The following is a 25,745-nucleotide window of genomic DNA, read 5'->3' on the forward strand; positions in this document are numbered from 1 at the left end:
AAGGATCCTGCCTGCCCACAGCCCACCCCCAACACACATTAATATAATCACGCCCATCCTAAGCAAGAAGGGCAACCAATACCATTACCTGGGCGACGGGCTTCCACATGGGCAGCGCCATCTTTAACAAAGTGAGCATAATATATTTTATCTGTCCAACACATAGGTTTAGCATCTCTCTGTTTCTTCTCCTTTAAGCCTTACAGAAGCATCAAGAAGAATGACTGTGTATGGCCAGTAACCACAGCCACCATCATAGCCATCTAGCCCATGCAGGTTCGCATTAGATTTGGACAGAAGGTAATGAAACAATGGAGCCAAGAACTGGTGGGCCATTGTTGGTCAAATAAGTTTGTAAATATGATATATATGTTTGCTCGCTTGTGACTTATATTGGGTGTGGGGGACAGGCTATAAGCAGGCCAGGTCGTTGTGGCCTGGGGTTTGGTTTTGGGACTGGGCTTTTCCCCACACCCTTGACTGATTGTATGATCTGGGTGGTGCACTCTCATGAGGAATCCAATTATGCCTTGGATGAGTGACTTTGTGTCGGGGACTTCCTTGTTTGTATATTGGATTAAGGGATTTTGGTTTTCTACACTATAAAGTGGGACAGACCAGGAGCTTGGACACACAGTTCCTGCTATCACAATTGCAGGGGCTTCCCTGATCCCTGGCCCTTCATGGGAAGAGCTGGTTTTCTGCTTTTCCCTTGTCTTCTTTTGTGGTTTGCCTGTCTTGGTGAGACACCAATAAATAGGATGGCCCCCCATCCTCTGACTCCGCCATTTCTTTATCGTCTGCCCGAATCCAATGGGAACCTGCATGTGAATGGCCACGATGGCGGCTCCTGGCCTTACAGCCATCATCTTTAATCCTAGCTTGCACCCGGCAGGCAAGTAAAAACACACACTGGGCTCCAAAACCCACTCATTCAGTGCTCACAAAGCTACTGAGTTATCCGAGTATCCTAGAATCAAAGGTTTCTAGCTCACCAGACTTAATTCACCTCTGTTCCCCACCTCCTTCCTTCTCCCTGCACAAACTATGCACAAACTGGCTTCTCCCTCAGCACTCCACCATCCTGGCTGCTTCTCCTGGCCTCCTCCACGTGGCCTTTCTCTGCTCTTCTCTGTAATGCTAATCTCAGGAACCCACAGAGAGCAAGCTCCCGTTCTGCCCCACTTTATAGTATAGAAACCAAAACCTTTAATCCAATATACAAACAAGGAAGTCTCTGATACAAAGTTACTTATCTGAGGCATAATGGGATTCCTCATAAAAGTGCACCACCCCACATCACGCAATCAGTCAAGGGTGTGGGGAAAAGTTTAGACTTAAAACTAAGCCTTAGGCTATAACCACCCTGCCTGCTTACAGACTGTCCCCCACACCCAATGCAAACTCTAAGCAAGCAACCATATATATCATATTTAAAAACTTATTTGACCAACAATGACAAATAAGTGAACTTGATGTTCAGCAAAATTGGAAGCAGATAGATATCCAGTGCCTTCAAAATAAATCAGGGATGCAAAGAGCAGCTGAGATTAGACAGACGCCATAAGGGAGGAAGTGAGGAGAAGACATGAGGCCCAAGCAGCAGCAGAGTCTGAAGCACATCAACAAGCATATTTCCCTAAGTGAGTGACTCATCTTGGAGGGAGGGCGTGTGCCTCTTATGTCAGTGAATTTTGGTGAATAGGATTTTGGTGAACAGGAATGGTGGCAGTAGTCCTCTTGGAACCTGATCTATTATAAAGTAGTTGAGGAAGTGGTCTGCACAAATAATTAAAAGGAAGCCTTAGGCTTTAGTGTGCCAGGGCTCCCAACTAAGTATGACAAACTGGGTGACTTCAACAACAGAAATTTGTCTCACACTTCTGGTGGCCAAAAGTCTGAGATCAAAATGCTGTAACCCAGGGGTCCCCAAACTCCGGCCCGCGGGCCATATGCAGCCCCCTGAGGCCACTTATCTGGCCCCCGCCGCACTTCCGGAAGGGGCACCTCTTTTATTGGTGGTCAGTGAGAGGAGCATAGTTCCCATTGAAATACTGGCCAGTTTGTTGATTTAAATTTACTTGTTCTTTATTTTAAATATTGTATTTGTTCCCGTTTTGTTTTTTTTACTTTAAAATAAGATATGTGCAGTGTGCATAGGGATTTGTTCATAGTTTTTTTTATAGTCCGGCCTTCCAACGGTCTGAGGGACAGTGAACTGGCCCCCTGTGTAAAAAAGTTTGGGGACCCCTGCTGTAACCACAGAGAAACTCCATTTCTCCTTTCAGTGCATCCACTCTTCCTAAACAATGAAGCTTTTAGGACATTAGATACTGCTCAGCTTTGAACTGCCTGAAGAGCAAAGCCTCAGGCCTATTGACCACAGAAACAGAGTTTTGGTCAAACTAAAGATAACATCTTGACCTCAGGCCCATGAAAACTAACTGACCCTACAGCCACTCCCTTGCAAAACCAAACAGAGCAACATCCACGGCCGGCCGACATCAGAACCAGATACAATGACCAACTACCTGCTACCCTAGCTAGCACCGTCCAGTCAATAGAGACCACAAGCCTAACTCCACCATGATTAAAGATATTTCCCTATATAATTCATACCCTGGAAGCCATTGGAGAGCCTGGAAATTGAGCATTAGCTCACCTGTGATTCCGGTGTAATGAGATTTCCTTAAAAATAAACCTTTACTTTCTTGGTTGCAAACAGCTGTTTGTTTTGATTGGGCTTTGATGTGCGCAGATGAGTGGATTCCTTTAGTTTGATAACAGCGTTGGCAGGGTTGTTCCTTCTGAGAGCTGTGGGAGAGAACCTGTTCCATGCCTCTTTCCGAGTTTCTGGTGATTTGCTGGAGATTTGGCATTTCTTGGCTTATAGAAGACTCACATCAATCTCTGCCTCCACTGTCACATGACATTCTCCCTGTGTGCTTGTCTGTGTCCAAATGTCCCCTTTTTATAAGGACACAGGGCCCTTCGGATGAGGACCCATCCAAAAGACCTCTTCCTAATTTAGCTAATTTCATCTGCAAAGACCCTATTTCAAAATAAGGTCATATTCTGAGACACTGGGGTTTTGGATGATAGCATTTGAGTTTGGGGATACACATTTCAACCCGTAAAACCATACATCCAGGAAGCAGTCTTTTGCTGCAGTAGCAGAAGGGAGCTTCCAGGCAGTAAATCCTGAGGCCTGCTGTAGCCTCTACCCTCAACTCAAATTACTGATTTCTTTTTGTGTTCATTTATTTCCAAATTACTGTTTTAAAGCAACTTGAAGTTATTCCTCTCTGCATGGTATGTCATCAACTGAATGTACAATAATTTTTATTGACTTTTTCAACTTTTTGTGTGTGTGTGTGTGTGTGTGACAGAGACAGAGAAAGGGATGGATAGGGACAGACAGACAGGAAGGAAGAGAGATGAGAAGCATCAATTCTTCACTGCAGCACCTTAGTTGTTCATTGATTGCTATCTCATATGTTCCTTGACTGAGGGACTATAGCAGATCGAGTGACCCCTTGCTCAAGCCAGTGACCTTGGGTTTCAAGCCAGCGACCTTTGGGCTCAAGCCAGCAATCATGGGGTCATGTCTATCATCCCACGCTCAAGCCAGTGATCCCGCGTTCAAGCTGGAGAGCCTGCACTCAAGCCAGATGAGCCCATGCTCAAGCTGGCAACCTTGGGGTTTCGAACCTGGATCCTCCGCATCCCAGTCTAATGCTCTATCCACTGTGCCATCACCTGGTCAGGCAACTTTTTTAACTTTTAAGAACTGCTTTTTCATTTTGATTTTTAAAAATAATTAAGTAAAATGGGCATGTTTCCAAGGTCAAATTTACAAAGCAAAATATATTCATAGGTATCCAGCTTTTATTCCTATTCCCTGCAAACTGTCCCTCTCTTCTTCATAGATATATTTTTAATTCAAAAAGGATTTTAATCTAAGCACATATGTCCTTATGTTCCTGTCAACCCACTTATTGGATAAATAGTGGCATACTCAACTCCTCCCCACCTTCTTTGTTTTCCAATTAGCAATATATTCAGAGACCACACCTCAGCAGTAAGCAGAGATATCGCTCATTTCTTGTTATAGCTGTGTAATAGTCCATTGCGTGAATATGCCTCTTATTGACGGATTCTTTTTGTTTGTTTCTAGTTTTGGCTGTTACAAATAAAGCCACAATGACTATCCTTGCAAACATATTTTTTTGTATTTTTACTAGTAAGTGTTTGGGCTTCCTCGTCAATACTATCACCGTGTTGAAAAATATGGCCCCATACCTTCTGCTGGCTCTGTTTCTGCCCCTGATTGGAACTTCTGCTTTTTTTGCTCCTAGTGCTCTTATTCTGTTCAATTTGGATACTATTCCAGCAGCTCTCTTTAATGTAGGGCTTTGTCTTGGAAGGGGTCTTGGTTTGGTTAGTTTTGAGGGTTCACAGGACCCAGGTTGTACCAGCAGCAGCCAAGCTTACCAGCTGCCTTCCTACAAATGGGAGCCTGAAAGGCACCCTCCCAGTGTGGGTGCTGTCCTCAGGTGGGCTGCCAAGTTTCCTGTGAGTATCTGTTGGCAAGTGTGGGCTCTTCAGCCAATGGGACCTCAGCAGTCCCTTGCCTCGCCCTCCCCTCTCAGTAACCAATACCACATGGGTCTGGTTGCTTGCAGTGATTTGTCCCACCTGCCTGCACTTTGGCATCCATAGGAATACCTCGCATCTGGTTTTGTTGATGATGTCATCAATCAGCTCTTTGGCTTTACTGACAACATCACTCTCAATTAGAAAAAAAATGCAAATTAAGCTCAACCAAGAAAATATGGAAAATCTTCGTATGTGCTTACAAATTTTGGAAGTTTTAAATTCTATCAAAATTAAAAGTCCCCTTAACAACAACAACATAAATTAAACTGAAATTCATTTTTGACTTAACAGCTTGGCAAAAATTCAAAATTTTCTGGTAATACACACTCTTGACAAGGCTGGGGGAAAACAGTCCCTCTCATACACTGCTAGTGGGAACGTAAACCCCTGGGGAAGGCAAATTGACAAAATACATCAAATTTCAAAAGTATTCATGCCTTTTGGCCCAGCCATCCAACTTCCAGGAATTTATAGTATGGACGCATTTGAACATGTGTGAAATGATGTATGAATGATGTTATTTATCATAGCGGTGTTGGTAATAGCAAAGCTTGGAGACCATCCAAACTGGTTTAAATTGTCATCAATAGAGGCTGGTTTAAATAACAGTGCTGCATCCTTTTAATGGAAAGAATAAAAAAGTTTTCTGTATAAACAAAAACAGTAAGATCACTAAGATATTAGAAAAATGTACAGAATACTGTATCATACCATTTTGTAAACAAAAAAGGGGAAATAGAATATACATTTGTGTTTATGTATATTTGCATAAATGTATTCTGCAAAAAATACAAAACTGATAACTAATAATCTGGGAGGGGTGGTGTACAGGGTGCTGGGCATATGGGGAACAAGGGTAGAAGAAGGAATTTTCTCTGACTACTGTTACAGTGCTTGGAGGGATGAACCATGCGAATGTACTATCCAATCAAAAATGGAAAAACAGCCTGACCAGGTGGTGGCACAATGGATAGAGCATCGGACTGGGAAGTGGAGGACCCTTGTTCGAGACCCCGAGGTCACCAGCTTGAGCATGGGCTCATCTGGCTTGAGCAAAAAAGCTCACCAGCTTGGACTCAAGGTTAGAGCAAGGAGTTACTAGGTCGACTGAAGGCCCACGGTCAAGACACGTATGAGAGAGCAATCAGTGAACAGCTAAGGTGTTGCAACAAAAAACTGATGATTGATGCTTCTCATCTCTCTCCGTTCCTGTCTGTCTGTCCCTATCTATCCCTCTCTCTCTCTGACTGTCTCTGACTCTCTCTCTCTCTCTGTCTCTGGAAAAAAAAAATGGAAAAACACACAGAGTTGGAAACTTACTTCATCAATGTATCTGTCAGAGTCTGATTCTAAACTTTCCTTTAGAAAAAGAGCAAGCAACTAGGTGTGACCTGGCTGCTTCTAAGTCCACCTGAGAGGCCGATGTAATGTCGTAAAAGCTCAGTGTTACAAAACTTGTGTTGTGCAAACAGAATGAGATTCCTCTGAGCTGTGACAGTCATTCCTATCACATAAGGTTGGAGGTGACCCCAGGGGGACATCTGGAGAAGCTGGGCTAAGACCATCTAGCCCAGGGGTCCCCAAACTTTTTACACAGGGGGCCAATTCACTGTCCCTCAGACCGTTGGAGGGCCAGACTATAAAAGAAACTGAACAAATCCCTATGCACACTGCACATATCTTATTTTAAAGTAAAAAAACAAAACGGGAACAAATACAATATTTAAAATAAAGAACAAGTAAATTTAAATCAACAAACTGATCAATATTTCAATGGGAACTATGGGCCTGTTTTTGGCTAATGAGATGGTCACTGTCAGGTTCCATATTTGTCACTGCTAGCCGTAACAAGTGATATGACGCACTTCCGGAGCCGTGATGCGTGCGTCCCGCATCACTGTACATGAGCGACGCCGTGCTTTGAAGACCGCCACATACAGTACTCTCACTGACCATCAATGAAAGAGATGTTCCTTTGGAAGTGCGGCGGGGGCTGGATAAATGGCCTCAGGGGGTCATATGCAGCCCGCGGGTCGTAGTTTGGGGACCCCTGATCTAGCCACAAGCGCATCATTTGCCACCAGGTCCTCGTGGTATTGAGTTTACTGGTTGGAGTGGATTAGACTGAAATAGGCAGAACACTCAGGGAACCAGAGTCCAGCCAGACCCAAGCATGTCTCTGGAGGGTCAAAAAAGGGGAAATTCATTTCAGAGCAGCTTTTTGATAGAGTTGGGCCTTTCCCTCCATCACCGTTACTTCCGCGTGTTGATCTCACCATGAGCCTAGTGATGGGATGTGGACATGAACGGGTACCACTGTCCCACCTCCATGGACTTTGATGCCCCTCTAGTCTGCAAGGTTTCTGGTTTGGTCATACAGTTGTAGTCATTACAACATCACTGTGATTGTAACAACACCTCTTGTCTCAAAACAGTTTCAAACGTAATTTTTTAAATCAGGAAATATATTCACATGGTTCCAAATTAAAACAAACTCCCTTCAGTCTGACTCAAGATTCTGAGTCCCCCTACCTCCCTGGTTTCTTCCCTCCTTCGGACGTGGGGAAGCAGGTCGACGTCTCTAGGAAGGCACTATTCCCAGTGTGACTCAGACCAGACAGACCCGATGGGGGGACAGTCTGCCTTTCCTGAGTCCCCATTTTATTGATACCACTAACCTGAACACACAGTTCACACCAAGGCAATGGAGACTTAAGTGCCTCCACTTCCTTATTGGTGTTTCAAAAAAGGAGGCTGAAAAAAAAAAAAAAGGGAGGCTGGGAGGGCGCCACTTAACTCCGTCAGAATTAAGTTCTAATGGTAACAGTTTAGGTAAAGCTTCCCCTCTGGAAGGGCGGTCAGGCAGGTACTGGGGAGGTTAGAGAAATGGGGAATGGCAAGTGGCCTCTGTAGGCACAGTGTAGCATTGCCCAGCCAGCCCTGCAGCTGGACACTTGGCAAGAGACCAGGGGCATAGATCGAAGGCTGGCCGGCTATGATAGGGTGATGCCCGGACGATCACGAGGAAATCCTCATGAGGGGAGAACGTGGCTGTCAGCGGGTTGTCCCGCCAGACTGGTGCCCTCCTGCTGTTTCACCTTGTCATTGGCCAAAGGTCCAGCGGTGATGGCCAGCAGGAGAGCAGAAAAGAGGGATGTGGGCATTGAACAGCCATCTTCCCTACCCAGCTCTGCCCACTGGGACTGGCCCCTGCTCTGAGCTCTCTGGCTTTGACTGCTTTGTAGGGCTTCAGTCACATGGCCTTCTCTATACACACCTAGCTGGTTTGCCTCAGTATCTGTGCGTGAGTTCGTCTTACTTTCTTGGCTAGACAGCTCCTGGCTGGCTGTGACATGTTTATAAATCTTTTAATATACCAAAGCACCTAGCACTAAGCCCAGCTTGATAAATATTTGCTGATGGATGGGCAATCCAGGAGTGGGGTCTTTAACCCTGAATCGCAGATAACTGGATTATTTTACCTGGTAAGGGCATCTATTTTAGGGCTCAGCACACACGATTCTGAACAGCTCTAGCATCTGGGGCTTACATTAATCATTTAGAAATATGACCTTTCATGACACAGGGCGTCTCTGAGCAGCAGTGTGACGGGAGCCACGGTGGCTTACTTTCCCTGCTACCAGGATTGGGTTCCTACTCCTAACAGGGTTCGGTTTTAAGCAGGGCTTTCATGCGCCACAGGGAGAACTGACACACTCGGCAAAACCCAGAAAGGGGTTTGGATTAGTCATGGTCATAACCACTGTTTATGCAGCCTCCGAGCGAGCCAGGGCTCACATTTCTCCTCCTCCCAGAGGCCCAAGCTATTTCTCTGTGTGATTTTTCTTTGAAGCATAAGGCATCAAAACCATGCTTAAATACTTCTCCTCTAATGTAAGAAGAGTTTGTGTAGCTAAATTCTGCCTTATTGGGGCCTTCTTACGTCTGCCTACCTTCTATCTGGCCACTAACCCTTGCTATGAACACTTTCATGGCATTGTCTATATGTGGGGCTACCCTCCTGGAATCAATTGAAATAAGTGGAAAACAGTGGGGTGGGGGTGGGGGCAACAGACAAAGACAATGAAATGAGAATTAGAGGACTGGAATTTTTAGTCAGTAGACTCTTGGATGTCCTTGAGCCGATTCTTTCTCTCTGCTCCCTGTAGCCATCTGTAAGGCACGGAAGAGGGACAAGAGGAGGGTGCCTCTGCCCTGCCATCCACAGGACATCTGCCTAGAGCCAGGAGTCCCTCTAGGGATGAGAACTGGGGCGGGCAGAACAGTGGTGGCATGCACGGAGCCACTCAGCCCGTCCCTGGTGCCCTTGGAGTGGATGGCTGAGGTGGGGATGTCACCTGTGAACACTATTTTTTTTCAGGGTAGGGACTGAGTTTGAAATTGTTCTCCTGGCACAGTTCCCAAGCCTTCTGGTTTCTAAACTAATTATCTAGATTAATGAATTGATTCTGGTTTATTAAGACCACCAAACTCCAAATGCCTGAGGGTTAGAGGGCAACCTTTTGTGTCCCCAGTTCCCTGGGAGGACAGGAAGACCAGGTGGGGACCCAGCACTGTCCCAGGCTTTGGTTCCAGTTCCACCCTGATATCACAGAGTGACCTCGGCTCCCCATCTGTGCAATGAGGGGGTGAACTTTGGGAGCCCCAGCTCTGAGCTTGGAGGAGCTGCTTGCCTCTCCTTCTCCACCAGGCCTTTTCCCGTCCTTCCTTATCCCCTCAGTCTTCAAATTCCTCTCCCCATTCTTGCAGATGGGAAACTGGATTTGTTTTTCTGGCTGGTCTTGGCTATTTCATGATGAGGGCCACAGTTTCCTCAAAGGACAATGAATTTGACGAAGATTCTCTAAAGGCTTGCCCATCTCTGTGCTCTAGTCTTCCTGGGAGTCAGTGTAAAAATCCCATATGGTACGCAGCCAGGTAGTACCACACAGTCTGGGCTGGGGATCCTCCACGCACCCATCACAGGGGCACATGTCCCTCCGAGGTCCCAGCTGTCACTCACCTACTGGCCCACCAGACTTCTCAGGAGGACCCCATGGAAATGGTTGAGACTGAGGCCAACAGGTGGAATATGTTGTAACGGCTTTTTTATTTGTCAACCTGATTGAGAGTCTCTACTCATTCAATCTAACACTAGATGTTGCAGTAAACAAATGTTGTAGATATGATTAATATCCATAATTAGTTGACTTGAAGCAAAATAGATTCTTGTGGATAATGTGGGTGGGCCTCATTACATTACTTGGAAGGCCTCAGAAGCAGAGCTGAAGGAGGAATTCTACCTGTGGACGGTAGCTTCCATCCATGCCCCTGAGTTCCGGCCTGCTCTTCCTGACGGCTTTCCCTATGGGGCTCCGCCAGCCCCCACAATCACTGAGTCAGTCCCTCGAAGGACATCTTAGTATCTACTTCCTACTCATTCTGTGTCTCTGGTTGAACCCTGACCAATACACTGTTCTATGCTACCTCTGGCCTGACCTGTGGTCTCCAGGTTTTTTCTGAAAAATATGAAACACAAACAGCACCCTAGTTCTCTAGTCCCGGCCCTCATGACCTTGACAGTGCGTGTCAAACATTTTCTACCTAGGCAGAATAAATTTGCCTACTCTCAGCCACATTCTGGCCCAGGAAAATAAGGTGCTTGAATTTTTTTCTGCCTTTGCTGTTTTTTTACGACCTCACAACTTGATCTTGGCATTCTCTGTACATTTCGTTACCTGATGTTACTTTTAATGGCAGAATCTTGTCAATATCTCTTCCCGAGAATGGAATATTCCACAACTTTCATCGTTTAATTTAATAGCTCTCTTGAACATCTAAAATGAATCCAGCCCTGGCCGGTTGGCTCAGCGGTAGAGCATCGGCCTGGCGTGCAGGGGACCTGGGTTCGATTCCCGGCCAGGGCACATAGGAGAAGCGCCCATTTGCTTCTCCACCCCCCACTCTCTCCTTCCTCTCTGTCTCTCTCTTCCCCTCCCGCAGCCAAGGCTCCATTGGAGCAAGGATGGCCCGGGAGCTGGGGATGGCTCCTTGGCCTCTGCCCCAGGTGCTAGAGTGGCTCTGGTCACGGCAGAGCGACGCCCCGGAGGGGCAGAGCATCGATCGCCCCCTGGGGGGCAGAGCTTCGCCCCTGGTGGGCCTGCCGGGTGGATCCCGGTTGGGCGCACGCGGGAGTCTGTCTGACTGTCTCTCCCCGTTTCCAGCTTCAGAAAAATACAAAAAAAAAAAAAAAAAAAGTAAAAAAAAAAAAGTAAAATGAATCCAAACAGCCAAGTGTAGCCAAGCGTGTGAGTCTCCAGGGAATAGCAGGACCCTGCATCTGTGAGCTCCAGCAATCCTGCAAGTGAGGAGAGTCTACGGAATCCGGCTGGAGGGGGCCTTGGAACAGTAAAACTAAAGAACCCGGAGTCCTTTGCCTTTTTATTTTCAAGAACTGAGCTTTTAATCATCTCTCTCTCTCTCTTCATTCTGCAAATATGAACTTGCCAAACACCTGGACTATAATTTTAAAAACTAAAAAACTGCAGATTCCATTCACGTTAGTCTCTACTGGTTGAGGAGGTGATGGGCAGGATGTGTTGACCTCTTTTTCATTCCATAAAATGCAGAATACTGTCCTCTGAAGTCCAAGAGAGGCATAATGAGCCCAGCAGATCCTTCTTTCAGGGGTTAGGGGGCTGGAATGGGGAGCGAGGGGTCCCTGGCACTAACAATGGACATCAGTGAAAATGATATAAAAGACAAGCAAGGGTTTCCGGGGTCTTCTGCTTCTGGACACTCCCAGGCTGTGGGGTTGAGAGCTTGCTGAACTACAGTGAGCATGAGATGTAGAAAGGCTGCTGGTTCCCTCTGGGCACAGCTTTGAAGGAGGGCTGGACCAGCTAGTGTGGCACCTTCTGGCCCTACCTGCAGCACGCAACTCCTCCTCCTCCCCACGGTGCATCCTTTGTCTTCTTGCTTCTGGCCTGTGCTGACACGAGCAGAGGCTGGCTGCTCCACCACCGGAGCACTGATGACTCATCCAGCCTCAGATCCAGGGCAGCTGCTGAGGGCCTGTCTGGGTCTGGCAGGAGGGCATCTGCACAGGCTGCCAAGTGCAAGGGCTGCCCCAGCCTCCCCGCTGGCCTCTTGTAGGCTGCACGGTGGCCCTGGCTCAGCTTTCTCCTCCCGCAGCTTGCAGCCAGGCAGGAGGGCTCAGCTCAGAATGGGGAAGGGCATCAGCCCCCTGGACGTCCTCAGGTGTGAGTCCTTAGGTGGCAGCAAGCTCCTGTCCTGGAGACTTTACAGCTGGTCTCAGCCATGCCTGCTCCACAGGTCACAGTGACCACAGCTGGTGTATCTGGGGAACGGACAGTTCAGTCACATGTAACTTAACTACCATTTGGGGTGTGATGGAGGGTGCAGCTGAAGAGCAGGGTGAGGGGAGTAGGGCATAATCACAATATAAATTGGTAAATCGCTGGGGTGGTACTTTGGAAAGATATTAATGTGCTTTTCCTCTTGGCCTTTCTGAGTATGTGATACTCTCTAGTCTTCCCAAGCCGCTCATTTACATGAGGGAGGCTGAGCTTATTCTAAAAGGAATACAAAAAGAAAATCTTAATACTCACTTTTTGACATTCAAAATAAATTTTTTATAGTTTTGTTGATACATAAGTGAAATACAATAACTGCACTTATTCGAAGTGTGTAGTTTGATGAGTGTTGATGTATGTGTACATTGGTGTATGTGTACATATGTTATCAGAATCAAGATACAGAACATATTTACCACCTCAGAAGTTTCCTTGCTCTCCCACTTGCCCCGCCCCCGGCAACCATTGATTTGTTTTCTGTCACTATAGATTAATGTGTTATTTTCTAGAATTTTAGATACACAGAGTATTTACACATTTTTAAAAATATTTTTTAAAGACTTTATTTATTCATTTTAGAGATGAGAGGAACAGAGAGAGAGAGAGAGAGAGAAGGGGGAGGAGCAGGAAGCATCAATTTCCATATGTGCCTGGACCGGGCAAGCCCAGGAATTCAAACCAGCAACCTCAGCGTCCCAGGTTTATCCACTGTGCCACCACAGGTCAGGCTGAGTATTTACACATTTGGCCTGGTTTCTTTGACTGCATATTATTGTGGGACGCAGCCTTGATGTTGCATGAATCAGTATGTCTTTCCTTTTTACTGCTGAGTAATATTTCTTGTATGAATATCGTATAGTATATTTATTTGCTCCTTGATGAACAGTTGGTTGTTTCTAGTTTGGGGCTGTCACAAATAAAGCTGCTGCAAACATTTGCACACAGGTCTTGGTGTGCAAATATGCTTGCATTTCTTTGGGGAAAATTCCTAAAAATGGACGGGCTGGGTCATGTCATCACTGTATTTTTGTCTTTTAAGAAACTGTCCAACTGTTTTTTAAAATAGGGTATGAGAATTTCAATTGTCCCACATCCTCACTAACACTTAATATGGCCAGTCTTTATAATTTTAACCATTCTACTGGGTATACAGGGGTGTTTCCTTATGATTGCAATTTGCAATTTCCTAATGAGTAATGACATTCAAAATAAGATTCGTAGCAAGACATTGCCCAAGCTAGCCTGGCTATTGCTTGGGGTGAGGATTTTCTAAATTCCTTTATATTGAAGCAAAATACCATAGTCTTGGTATGTGCTTCATGACAATGTACAAGAATATTCCTTATAGCATTGTTTGTAACAGCAGAAAAAGCAAAACCTAAGTGTCCATTAATTAGAGGCCTGGTCAAATAGATTATAGTATTGTATTCCCTATGTTCTTTAGAGAAACAGAACCATAGGATGGATATATAAGTAAGAGAGATGATAGATAGATAGATAGATAGATAGATAAATAGATAGATAGATATAGACAATAGATGGATTGATTGATTGACTGATTTTTTTATTTTTTTTTATTTTTGTATCTTTCTGAAGCTAGAAACGGGGAGAGACAGTCAGACAGACTCCTGCATGCGCCCGACCGGGATCCACCTGGCACGCCCACCAGGGGCGACGCTCTGCCCACCAGGGGGCGATGCTCTGCCCCGGAGGGGGTGTCGCTCTGCCGCGACCAGAGCCACTCTAGCACCTGGGGCAGAGGCCAAGGAGCCATCCCCAGCGCCTGGGCCATCTTTGCTCCAATGGAGCCTTGGCTGTGGGAGGGGAAGAGAGAGACAGAGAGGAAGGAGGAGGGGGTGGAGAAGCAAATGGGCGCTTCTCCTATGTGCCCTGGCCGGGAATCGAACCCGGGTCCCCGCACGCCAGGCCGACGCTCTACCGCTGAGCCAACCGGCCAGGGCTGACTGACTGATTTTAAGGACTTGGCTCATATAATTGTGGAAGGTTAGTGAGTCCAAAATCTGATGATGGAGAACAGTAGGCTGGAGGTTCAGGAAAAGAGTTGCAGTTCAAATGCAAAAGCAGTCTGCTAGAAGAATTCCCCTTGCTAAAGAATGGTGAGCTAGTTTTTTAATCAGGCCTTCAACTGATGGGATGGGGCCCACTCACATCATAAAGGTAATCTGCTTAGTCGAAGTCCACCAATTTAAATATAAATCTCATCCCAAAACACCCTCATAGAAATATCCAGAATAACACTTTGCCACCTATCTGAGGACCCTGGGGCCCAGCTAAATTGACACATAAAATTAAGCAGCACAGCTAGGAATAGAATACTATATAGCCATTAAAAAGGGAAGGCAGCTCTATATTTACTGAAATATATTTATTTCAGAGATATAGAATTATGTGAGAAAATACAAATATAGACAGTATGTAATATATGCTACCATTATAAAAATTTAAATTATATATGTGGTTATGATTATAGATGCATGGTATATATCTTAAAGGACATAAAAAATATAGGTATGGAGTAAAAGGAAGAGGTTGCCTCTGAAAAAGAAAACTGAATGGTCAAGGAATAGAAAAGAAAGGAGACTTATTTTTTATTTCACTCTATATCCTTTTGTATTTTTGAAATTTTCTGTCCTGTGCAGAAGCATTGGTTTTAAATCCCAGCTGAGACACGTGTCCCAGCCTCCCACCATGAATGCTGCAGGCACAGGGCAGCCATTTTAGAGCAAAGGTGATGGCAAGGTGGGCTGAGCAGGGATGAGGCCAGAGTGTGGTCCCGAGTGGACAGCATCCAAGACTGCAATTCATCCTTTTATTGCGGGGGGGGGGGGGGGGGAGGGCGGGGGGCGGGGAATGGCCCGGGTCGGGAACAGGGGAAGGCAGGGATGGAGCTTGGGCCACCTGTGAGAGCCAAGAGGAGGCTGAGCCACCAAGAAGTGCCCCGGGCCCCACCACACAGTGCCTTTAGCTTTGCAGGGAGGTATGGCCTTCTTGGTCTGCAGACAGTTAAGATGACATAGGTCCCAGAGGTCTTTAACTCCACTCTGAGGAAATCTCTTTCTGGTTACAGACTAGACTCGTCCTGACATCTGGTGTCTACTAAACTGTGTTAAGGGACCCCCTCCTAGCAGGGGGCCTGGAGAGGAATCCCTGCATGGGGCAGACCCTTAAACCTCTGCTTTGCTAGCTAGCTCTTTAAGATTTGGAGTCTACAAAAATAAGGCTTTGCTCAAAAAAAAAAAAAGTGTATGTTGCTAATTCGTGATCAACATATGGAAGTAGTTAATCGTGTGCTGTCATTTGCCGTAATTCCAAATTCTTCCAGCCCTCTCTGCTTTTCCCAAGCTCATACCTCCCTCTTCCCCTCCCCCCACTCCCCCCAATTGCTTCCCAGACTGATTTGATTTCCTACTTCCCCTTCTCATCCTGATCACCCAGCCCACTTCTTTGTCACGAGTTCAAAGCAGGGAACAGAAACCCTGCCCCCACTGCCTCTCAGTTGTCCCATGAACACGTTTTAAACTTTTGTGTGTTTTTTTTGTTTTGTTTTGGTGGAGTTTCTTTTAGAAGGTGGGGGACAGGAATTCTTCAACAGATTTTTGTTTTCTTCTTTTCATTTTCCTTCTTTCCAGAAAACCAGCATTTTCTGGCTCAGGACCTTCTGAAGACTCAACCAGAAATCCCAATAACATCAAAGGAAAAAATTAAAAAACAAAAAATGTTTGTCCCTTGGTCAAGCTGTCTTTAAAAGTGTAAGGGTTTTCTGTTTTTGTGTTTTTTGCCATGTAAATTATTTATAACTAAAATATTATTTAATTCTTGAATTCTTTAAAGAGGTTTAAGCACATTTTTGTGCTTTTGAGAAAAGTGCAGCTTGTATCTTCACTATCAGCATCACGCATGTTGGCACCACATTCTAAAAGACAAATATATAACCAAGGCCTCCGAGAGCTTCTAAAACATAGAGCTGCCATTTGGCGGCTCATTCATGTTACTGTGACTGCCACCCTCTGTTGCTATGACAGAGTTGTCCCTCAGATGAACAGCCCACTGCACACCCTCGGCCTGAGCCCCTAATTTCCACATCAGAATTATTTACACCAAAAGCTCAAGCGAAAAGGATTATTCAGGACATGACCCTTGAGTCCCTCCATCCCCTCCATCTTCCACCTTCCTTAGTATGTAGCATTGGTCCTACTTCCAAAATATGTTTCATAAGTGTCCTTCTCTCTCCACCTCCACTGCCACCACTCTAATCCAACGACCATCTTCTGTCACCTGGAATATGCCACAGCTTTCTAATTTGTCTCTTCGCTTTTACTTGGGGCAGAAAAAAAATGATCTAAAAGTTCTCTATTTCCCCTTCTTTGCTTCACTCCCCTGCCCCCATTTCATATTTCAAGCAGGTAGACAGACATTGTGATCTCACATCCGGGAATCATAGGAAGGCTGTAAAGGGACCTAATGATGTCTCTGTATTTCTAGAACAGATGGTTTTTTGCTGGATGTCCCTGGAGGCCATGAGGACTCAGAGAGAGTGTCTGGACTCAGAGATGAGATTTTCCCAGATCCAGGAAAGAGAGAATTCTGTGGCTCTTGAGAGCTGTGAGGAGCCCAGCTGAGGTTCTAGGAAAGAAGGTAACTAGATCAGACAGCATGGCGAACCGGGTGCCAAGGAAGGGGGGCTTTACCCATGACTAGGGCAGAGGGGCAGAGAGTCACTGAGGGACCACCCTCCTCTTGACAGTCATGGTACCTGCTGTAACCATGCCAATGGGAGGCCCTGGCCCAGTTTTCTGAGTGCCTACTGATTTCCCTGTGGTCCTGAAAGGACATAGTTCTCCATAATTACCTCTCAGGAAGGAAGGGGCTTAAGGCTACTAGAAGCTACTAGAAGAAATATAGTGTTTCTTGATGACCTAAATGTAGACTGAGATTCCTACCTCTGATACACTTAGGGCCGTGGTGGCAAACCTATGACACGCGTAGCCATTTTTGATGACACGTGGCCGCATCCAGAGAAGTATGGGGCCACATGCCGAGAAGGACGTTTCATCCTCAGCTCCTACATGGCCAGGTGCAGTAGCCAAGGATAAAACATTTGCTGTAGTGTAGACACTCTGTGCCGGAGGTCTGTAGGCCAAAACAACAGAACTCCGGCACAGAGCGTCTAGTTCTGGGACTTCTGGTTAGGCCGCTAGGGGATCTTTGACCTCACTTCTGGCCTGCGGGGCAGGGAGCAGCAGAATGCCACAGGGGACGCATCTCTGGGGGCCCTGTGATCGCCATTATCAGCAACCACATAACCACAGCGACCCTCATCCAGTCTACTGTTCTGGGGTGTTGTGGATTTCTAACTGACCATCATTACTGACATAAGTGAGGGGGAGGCTGGGAGAGGCGAGGGCCTGTGCTATGGGTGCTGTTTCCCGCCATTAGAAATAGCGGCAGCCATCTTAATTTACGTAAGATGCAACTTGCAGAATTTCAAGACAGCATCTGGGCTCAGGTGTTTGTCAACTTGAGGTCAAAGCTTGAGAATCTGGAAAGGTGCCGCTTGGAGAATCAAGCGGAGTGCCACTACAAACAGGAAATTTGGAGTGCCTGGAACCGATTACCAGACACTTTTAGCACCCTGAAAAATATAGCAATGGCTTTACTCACAATTTTTCCTTCTACATACTTTTGTGAGACCTTATTCTCAGCATTAAATAATGTCAAAACCAACAAAAGAACAGATTGACAGGTGAAGTTAGTAGCGCTTGCTTGGGCTTGAAGTGTACAAAATACCAACCTTCAAGATTACCAACCTGAAGATTTAGCCAAGAAAATTCAGCAATAAAAAAGTCACTAAAAAATCCTGTCCAAAGGGTCCTATACTACAATCTGCCCCTTCATTTGGAGTTAACCTTCAAGGACCCCTACCAGGACAACTTTGGCAAATGGATGTTACTCATATACCTTCATTTGGCAAACAGTCCTATGTCCACGTTACAGTGGATACATATTCTGGATTTATAGTAACCTCTGTCAGAACAGGAGAGGCTGCTAAGCATGCTATAGCTCATTGTCTGTATGCACTGTTCTATTATTGGATTTCCTAAACTGGTTAAACTGAAAATAATCCTGCATATGGAGCAAAAGCATTCACTGTATTTTGTCAAACCTTTCGAATTTAAGGTATTTCTTACAATCTTCAAAGTTAAGGTATTATTAAAGTGTACTCAGCAAATATTTTAAGGTCAACTTAAAAAAAATTTTAAAAGAGGGGAGTCATATCCTGGAACTCCTATGGGTCTACCATATCATGCTTTTTACTTAAAAAAATTTAAATTTCTTTTGAATGCTGATGAACAGGAGATGCCAAATCTTTTTCACCTGCAAACTACAACCTACTTTATTTGATCCAGCTAATAACACTGTTTTGTCTTTTTCCAAATAGCTCCAGATATATGGGAAAGATTTATATAGGTGGAAGGGGATCCTCAAACCCCGCAGCGAGATCTTCTGAGCATGGCTTTTAAGATACCTAGAGGCAGAAAAAGCCCAATAGAGATCAGGGAAACTACCAGCTTTTAGGATATGCCCTTAAAGGCTCCAACGCCCCAAAGGGGTCTCATAGGATGCCATCTGGGTCCTGCTTCAATAGTGGAAAGGAAGGTCATTGAGCTAAAGCCTGCCAGACTTACATGCCTCTGCTGTGAGGAAACAGGGACACTAGAAGGTAGGCTTCCCCCTCACTCCTCTAAGGGAGGGTTCAGTCTCTTCCAGCCCTGCTCCAGCCACCTATGACCTAACCTTGCCCAGAATGCTGGGCTTTGCCACTGAAGGCTGAAGGTGCCCAGGGCCGTCAGCCCCATCTACAACACTGTGGATGAGCCTAGGGTATTTCTTCCAAGAAGCAGGTAAACTGATCTCATTTGCACAAGGGCCACTTAACTATGTCTTGCCTAAATAGTCAGGTTTTTAATTCTTCTCTCAAAGATCTCTGTTGTGGGTGTTGATAGTCCTATTTTCTGTTGCTTTGTTTAATATATAATGTTTCCTTTATTCCTCCTACCTCAATGCCCCACTCATATTTCAGGCTGGGACCTACTCCTAATTTAGAGCTCTCTCTCCCCCTTTTGCCAACTTCTATTATGAATCTACCCTTGCCACCCAGCTTAGTGTATTTCAAGGTTCTCTTTACCAAGCCACAGTCACAGAGCTCCAGGGAAAAGCAACCTGGTCTCATCTCTCCAGGCAGAGGAGAACAGAAGCTCCACATCCACACAAGCTGCAGTCTACCTGAATCATTAACAGCTAGACGCAGCAGTCATTGGGACTTGGACGTGAGCTGCAAAGTATAGAATTGTGACAACAATTCCAGTGCCATGCGGACCTTGCCTGGATGTGGACTTTTCCTGGACTCCTGCTCCTCGTGACAGCTCCTAACAGACTGAACTGGGGTTGGGTTGCTTTTTTCAGGGATTTGGCATGGTGTTGGGGCCAACTTGGACTTGGTGAACATGTTAAGGACACTACTCTTTTATGGATTCTTGCTGTATTGGCCAAGAGTTTGCTTTAAGGCTTTAATCACTGTAGAAAAAAAAATAGAGGACTGGATAAAGAAGATGTGGTGCATATACACCATGGTATGCTGTTCAGCCATAAGAGATGATGACATCGGATCACTTACGGCAAAATGGTGGGATCTTGATAACATTATATGGAGTAAAATAAGTAAATCAGAAAAAACTGAGATCTGCAGGATTCCATACATTGGTGGGACATAAAAACGAGACTAAGAGACATGGACAAGAATGTGGGGGTTACGGGGGGTGGGGGGAGGGAGGAATGAAGAGGGGGAGGGGGAGGGGTACAAAGAAAACTAGATAGAAGGTGACAGAGGACAATTTCTCTTTGGGTGATGGGTATGCAACAGAGTTGAATGACAAGATAACCTGGACATGTTTTCTTTGAATATATGTACCCTGATATATTGATGTCACCCCATTAAAATAAAAATTTATTTATAAAAAAAAAGTCACTAATAGGCAGGTTAGTTAAAGAATTCCCCCTTTCCCTCACTTATCTTAGTTCACAACACCCCACACAAGTTAAATAATATCAAGACCAACAAAAGAAACCGACTGATAGATGAACAAAGAAGTCACTAAGCAGGTAAGTTAAATAATTAGTTTTTGGTTTATTGAATACAGTTATATATTACAATTATACATTTTTGTTATTTAAACTATAAATATTGTGAAATTATGGTTTTTTTTCTTGAAGTGACACACCACCCGAGTTATGCTCGGTTTTTTGGTGAATTTTGACACACCAAGCTCAAAAGATTGCCCGTCACTGACTTAGGGTGACCAGGGTCCCCCAGTTTGCTCAGGCCTGAGGGGGTTCCAAAGACATGGGACTTTTTAGTACTAGAAAGCAGTTGATGAGTTGTTTACCCTATTTAAAATTTTTTTTTATAAAAGGGTAAATTAAAAAAAAAATCAGATCATAGTACATCCCTTATTCAAATGCAAATTCCTAACCACGACCTCTAAGCCCTCCGTGATCTGGATCTCACCTCCCTCCATCCTCATCTCCTTCTGCTCCTGGGACTCTCGGCCTCAGTCCCTCCCCATGGAGGCCACCCTGCCTCCCTTCTGCCCCCCACAGGCCAGGTTTACTCCTCTCAACCTGTGCCTCAGATCTGAGCTCAGAGAAACCAGGCCTCCCCATCCCGTCCACCCTCCCCCAATCCCTCCTGTATCATGCTTGACTCTGCCTGTGCCACACGGGAGGTGAGCACGTCCGTTCTCCGCTGCCCCCTCTAGCATGGAAGCTCCCATACTCTGGCTCAGAGCCTCCCCCAAAGCCAGCGCTCAATACATAGTTGTTGCTTGACTCATGGCAACTTTTGGCAAATTAAATTTTTTCGTCTTTATTTTTTCTTATTTTACCAAAGAAGAGCAGTGAATAAGCAAATTCCATTTTTTGAGACTAATGCTTGGTGGGTCAGATGAAAGGCAGTCGTTGGCCTGTTTAGCGCTGGAGTTTAATGAGTATCGTTTTTTATTCTTCTTTTTGGCTAACATTATAGCCTAGATCCCTTTACTCCAAACCTACTTTGAGGGCAGGGTGTTGGGCGCATGGTGGGGCAAGGGTCCGCAGCGCAGAGCACCGGCTAGTAGGAGGGCCAGGGTAGCGCGCCCACCTCACATGCCCGGTGGGGGCGGGACTGTGTGTGCGGTCCCTCTGCCTGCACATGGGAGCCAGGAGCCTCTCGGGCTGCGCCAGGGCTGGCGTCGCGGGCCCCCACTCAGGAACTGGCTGTTTCTACCATCTGTGAAAACATCCCCATAATTCGTTTTCCTCACTTCCATATTAAGAATTATACCAAACTGAGACAATATGAGTGAATATCCTAGAAGAGAAAAAGAAAGACTTGACACCTTCCTCCTCATTCAGAGCCCTCTGGAACAAGCGGAACTGCAGGTGGGGTCCATGGGATTTTGCTCTGATCATTGTTATGGTGGTTGTTCTACCAGATAACCGGACTTAAAATATTTTGACAACAAAGACGATGATCCTGCCCAGGCCAGGTTGCTCAGTTGGATTAGAGTGCCTTCCCATATGCCAAGCCGGCGGGCTCCACCCCCCTTCAGGGTATACACGAGAATCAGCCAATGAATGCATAACTAAGTGGAATAACAAATCTCTCTCTCTCTCTTTCTCTCTCTCAAATCAATAAAAAGGAAAAAAAATAAAGCATTATATGATCCTGAAGCATAAGCATACTAATCCAAATGTGTGCCGAGTATGTGAGAAGCTTCTCTACCAACATGCTCCTGACGGAACACACCACGCTGCAGGAATAAGGTCGCTACCTCTGTAAATACTGTGACTGTCAGGCAGTCATTCCTGAGAACCTCAGCCAGCACCTGCAGACACCACTTCAGTGGCCGCCTTTACTGGTATGAACCGTGCGGTGCACAGCCCCCCAAGCAGCGAACTCTGCCTGCATGCCCAGGAACATGTGGTGATTAAGAGTGCACCGGTCAGTTGGGTGAATGTGAACCAAATGATCCCGAAGACTCTAATAGCCATGCAGTAAATGAACATGCTCATAAATTAACAAAATTAAGTGACAGTATAACAATGGAGAGCAGGGGCAGTACAGCCTCTGGAACAAAATTACCTCTGACAAATGTAAAAACCTTGTCTGTCAAGTAGGTGGTTTTTGGAGTTGACTTCATACAAATGCTAACAGGCATGTTGCTATATAGACCATACAAAAATTTTTCCTCATGTTTGTGATGACTGTGGCAAAGGCTTTTCAAGTATACTAGAATATTGTGAACACTTACATTCACATTTATCTGAAGGCATTTATTATGTCAATACTATGCATATTCAATGGGACAAATCAAAGATCTTAAAATTTATCCAGACTTTTTATTTATTTATTTATTTATTTATTTATTTATTTATTTATTTTACAGAGACAGAGTCAGAGAGAGGGATAGACAGGGACAGGCAGACAGGAACGGAGAGAGATGAGAAGCATCAATCATCAGTTTTTCGTTGTGCGTTGCAACACCTTAGTTGTTCATTGATTGCTTTCTCATATGTGCCTTGACCATGGGCCTTCAGCAGACCAAGTAACCCCTTGCGACCTTGGGTCCAAGCTGGTGAGCTTTTGCTCAAACCAGATGATCCCGCGCTCAAGCTGGTGACCTCGGGGTCTCGAACTTGGGTCCTTCTGCATCGCAGTCCGACACTCTATCCACTGCACCACCGCCTGGTCAGGCAAAATTTATCCAGACTTCAAGCAATAGGTTGACTTACCTCATAAATGTAATGACTGGCCTAACCTGTGGTGGCGCAGTGGATAAAGCGTCAACCTGGAAATGCTGAGGTCACCGGTTCAAAACCCTGGGCTTGCCTGGTCAAGGCACATATGGGAGTTGATACTTCCAGCTCCTCCCCACCTTCTCTCTCCCTCTCTCTCTCTCTCTCTCTCTCTCTCTCTCTCTCTCCCTCTCTGTTTCTCTCTCTCCCTTTCTCTCTCCTCTCTAAAATGAATTAAAAAAATAATAAATAAATGTAATGACTGCTTGATGAGTTCTGGAAATGAAGGAATAATTAAGTCACCTTGCATAAGACAACTTGATTATTCTCTAACTTCCATAATGTTCATGTAAAATCATAAATGCAACTTTTTTGGACATGTTAAAAATAGATGATTTTTTTTTTCTTTTTGTATTTTTCCAAAGTTGGAAACAGGGAGGCAGTCAGACAGACTCCCGCATGCGCCTGACCGGGATCCACCTGGCATGCCCACCAGGGGGCGATGCTCTGCCCATCTGGGGCATCGCTCTGTTGCAACCAGAGCCATTCTAGTGCCTGAGGCAGAGGCCACGGAGCCATCCTCAGCGCCCGGGCCAACTTTGCTCCAATGGAGCTTTGGCTGCAGGAGGAGAAGAGAGAGACAGAGAGGAAGGAGAGGGGGAGGGGTGGAGAAGCAGATGGGCGCTTCTCCTGTGTGCCCTGGCCGGGAATCGAACCCAGGACTCCTGCACGCCAGGCCAATGCTCTACCACTGAGCCAACCGGCCAGGACAAAAATAGATGATTTTAAACATCATTTATTTATTGCCTTTAACAAGTAAAATTTTTAAATATTTTTTTATTGATTTGAGAGAGAGAGGAAGGGAGAGAGAGAGACAGAAAGATTGATCTGTTTCTGTATGTGCCCTGACCGGGGATTGAACCAACAACCTCTGTATATCAAGATGACGTTCCGACCAACCAAGCTATTCAGTCAGGGTACAAGTAAGATTTTTAATTGTCCAATGTCAGCATTGCTATATTTTTTAGTATATGATTGTATCCAAAATATGATATTTTCAGAGCATGGTAAAAAAAAAAAAGAAAGAGGGAACGAGGGAGGGAGGGAGGATGAGAGGGAGGGAGGGAGGGAGGGAGGGAGGGAGGGAGGGAGGGAGGAACAAAGGAAGGAAGGAAGGAAGGAAGGAAGGAAGGGAGGAAGGAAGGAAGGAAGGGGAAGAGAAGGGGAAGGGAAAGGGAAAGGGAAAGGAAGGGAAGGGAAGGGAAGGGAAGGGAAGGGAAGGGAAGGGAAGGGAAGGGAAGGGAAGGGAAGGGAAGAGAAGAGAAGGGAAAGGAAGGGAAACTAGGTTTCTGGTTCCCACTGGTATTCAGGAAAGACAAACAAAATTGATGAACCAAATTTCTTGGTTTTGATCCTGGGGTAATTATATTTGAGGCATGTTCAGTAATACCTACTCAGTAACCATCTAGAAAATGTTTACTTGCTTGATCTTACATATCCATGGTTTAGTCTTTCCGCCTAGTAAGTGGGAACTATTCATTAACTAACTCATTCTTTCCTCAGACTGGTATTGAGCAATGAATGAGACGAGTCTGTCCTAGAAGTGCTCCAAGTTGTGCTGAGGATGGCAGTGGGTGGGAGTGTGGGGATTGGCGGCAAACCATGAACACAATGCGATATGTCCCCAAACACCAGGGAACATGATCCGTAATGAATTCTGCAGAGGGAAGGAGACCTCACAGAGGAGCTGACATTTGAGAACTGAGCTAGGTCTAGAATAATTTCATCAGGTGGAAAGTGAGCAGTCTCAGCTTCTAATTCACAGGTTTAAAATTCCCTTGGTTGTTCTGTAGCCTGGTTCACCTTAGCCTTTGCCACATGTGACCCAGTTTGACCCCAGGGCTGGTCTAGCCATGTTTCGGAGGTAGCAGTGGTTGTAAAGGTGATGCCCTTTCTCCCCAGGGTCCTAGGATCAATCCAGCAGGTCTGTCTCCTAGAAGGGTTGTGAGGATTTTTGCCAAAGCAACCCGTGACCAGGAGGATCTTAGAATTAGTGTGAAGGTGACCATGGTGTGCAGACAGGTCCAGACAGAGACCACAACTTCCAAATCTCAGCTCATGCGACTTCTACAAGCCACTGCGACGGAAGGCATCAACATTGCCCCAAAACTGAGAACGGTCAGACTGGAGTTTTCCAGAACCATTATAGAGGCCCCGGGGTGTTCAGAGTATGAGGTGAATAGTGAACTCTGTGAGGCTTTCTTCCCTGTAAGAACTCATAGATGTCTAACTGAAAAGAATTAATGGACTGAACCAGGATCTGAGGTATGTCAAAGTGAAGGGACAAAGGATGGGTGTCAAAGCATCTTAGAACCAGCATCAGAGGAAGTGTGAGGGAACCAGGGGAAGGAGCTGTGTTACCTGAAAGAAAGGTGTGTGTGTGTGTGTGTGTGTGTGTGTGTGTGTGTAGAAATGTGGATGAATTCCTTGCTTTCACTCTCCTCCACCTGTACATCGACCAAACCCAAGTGGAAGCCAGAGAGCACGGCACGTGGGTCAGGCACACAGTCCATATTTGTCAGCCTCCCAGGGAAGATCAAGGCAGAGAAATGGTGACAAATGGGAGCTAAAAGTGAGAGAACAGGGAAGGTTTGCAGGAGAAGCCACTGTTGAGTGCGAGAGCTCACAAATTGGTAAGGAGAGACAGCTACCACTACCAAGGTCCTTGCTACAATAGACCTGGAGGCTGTGTGAAGGTCCTTCCACCCTTTGATAAAGAATAAAACATGGCCTGACCTGTGGTGGTGCAGTGGATAAAGTGTCGACCTAGAATGCTGAGGTCGCTAGTTCAAAACC

The 25,745-nt window shown here is 45.7% G+C and overlaps 1 pseudogene; it reads left to right on the forward strand.

Moving 5' to 3' along the window:
- Positions 1 to 1,588: 1,588 nt before the first annotated feature.
- On the forward strand, positions 1,589 to 22,933 carry LOC136406584 (zinc finger protein 639-like; annotated as a pseudogene).
- Positions 22,934 to 25,745: the final 2,812 nt, after the last annotated feature.

This window comes from Saccopteryx leptura, chromosome 5, assembly GCF_036850995.1.
Source record: "Saccopteryx leptura isolate mSacLep1 chromosome 5, mSacLep1_pri_phased_curated, whole genome shotgun sequence".
Lineage (NCBI taxonomy): Eukaryota > Metazoa > Chordata > Mammalia > Chiroptera > Emballonuridae > Saccopteryx > Saccopteryx leptura.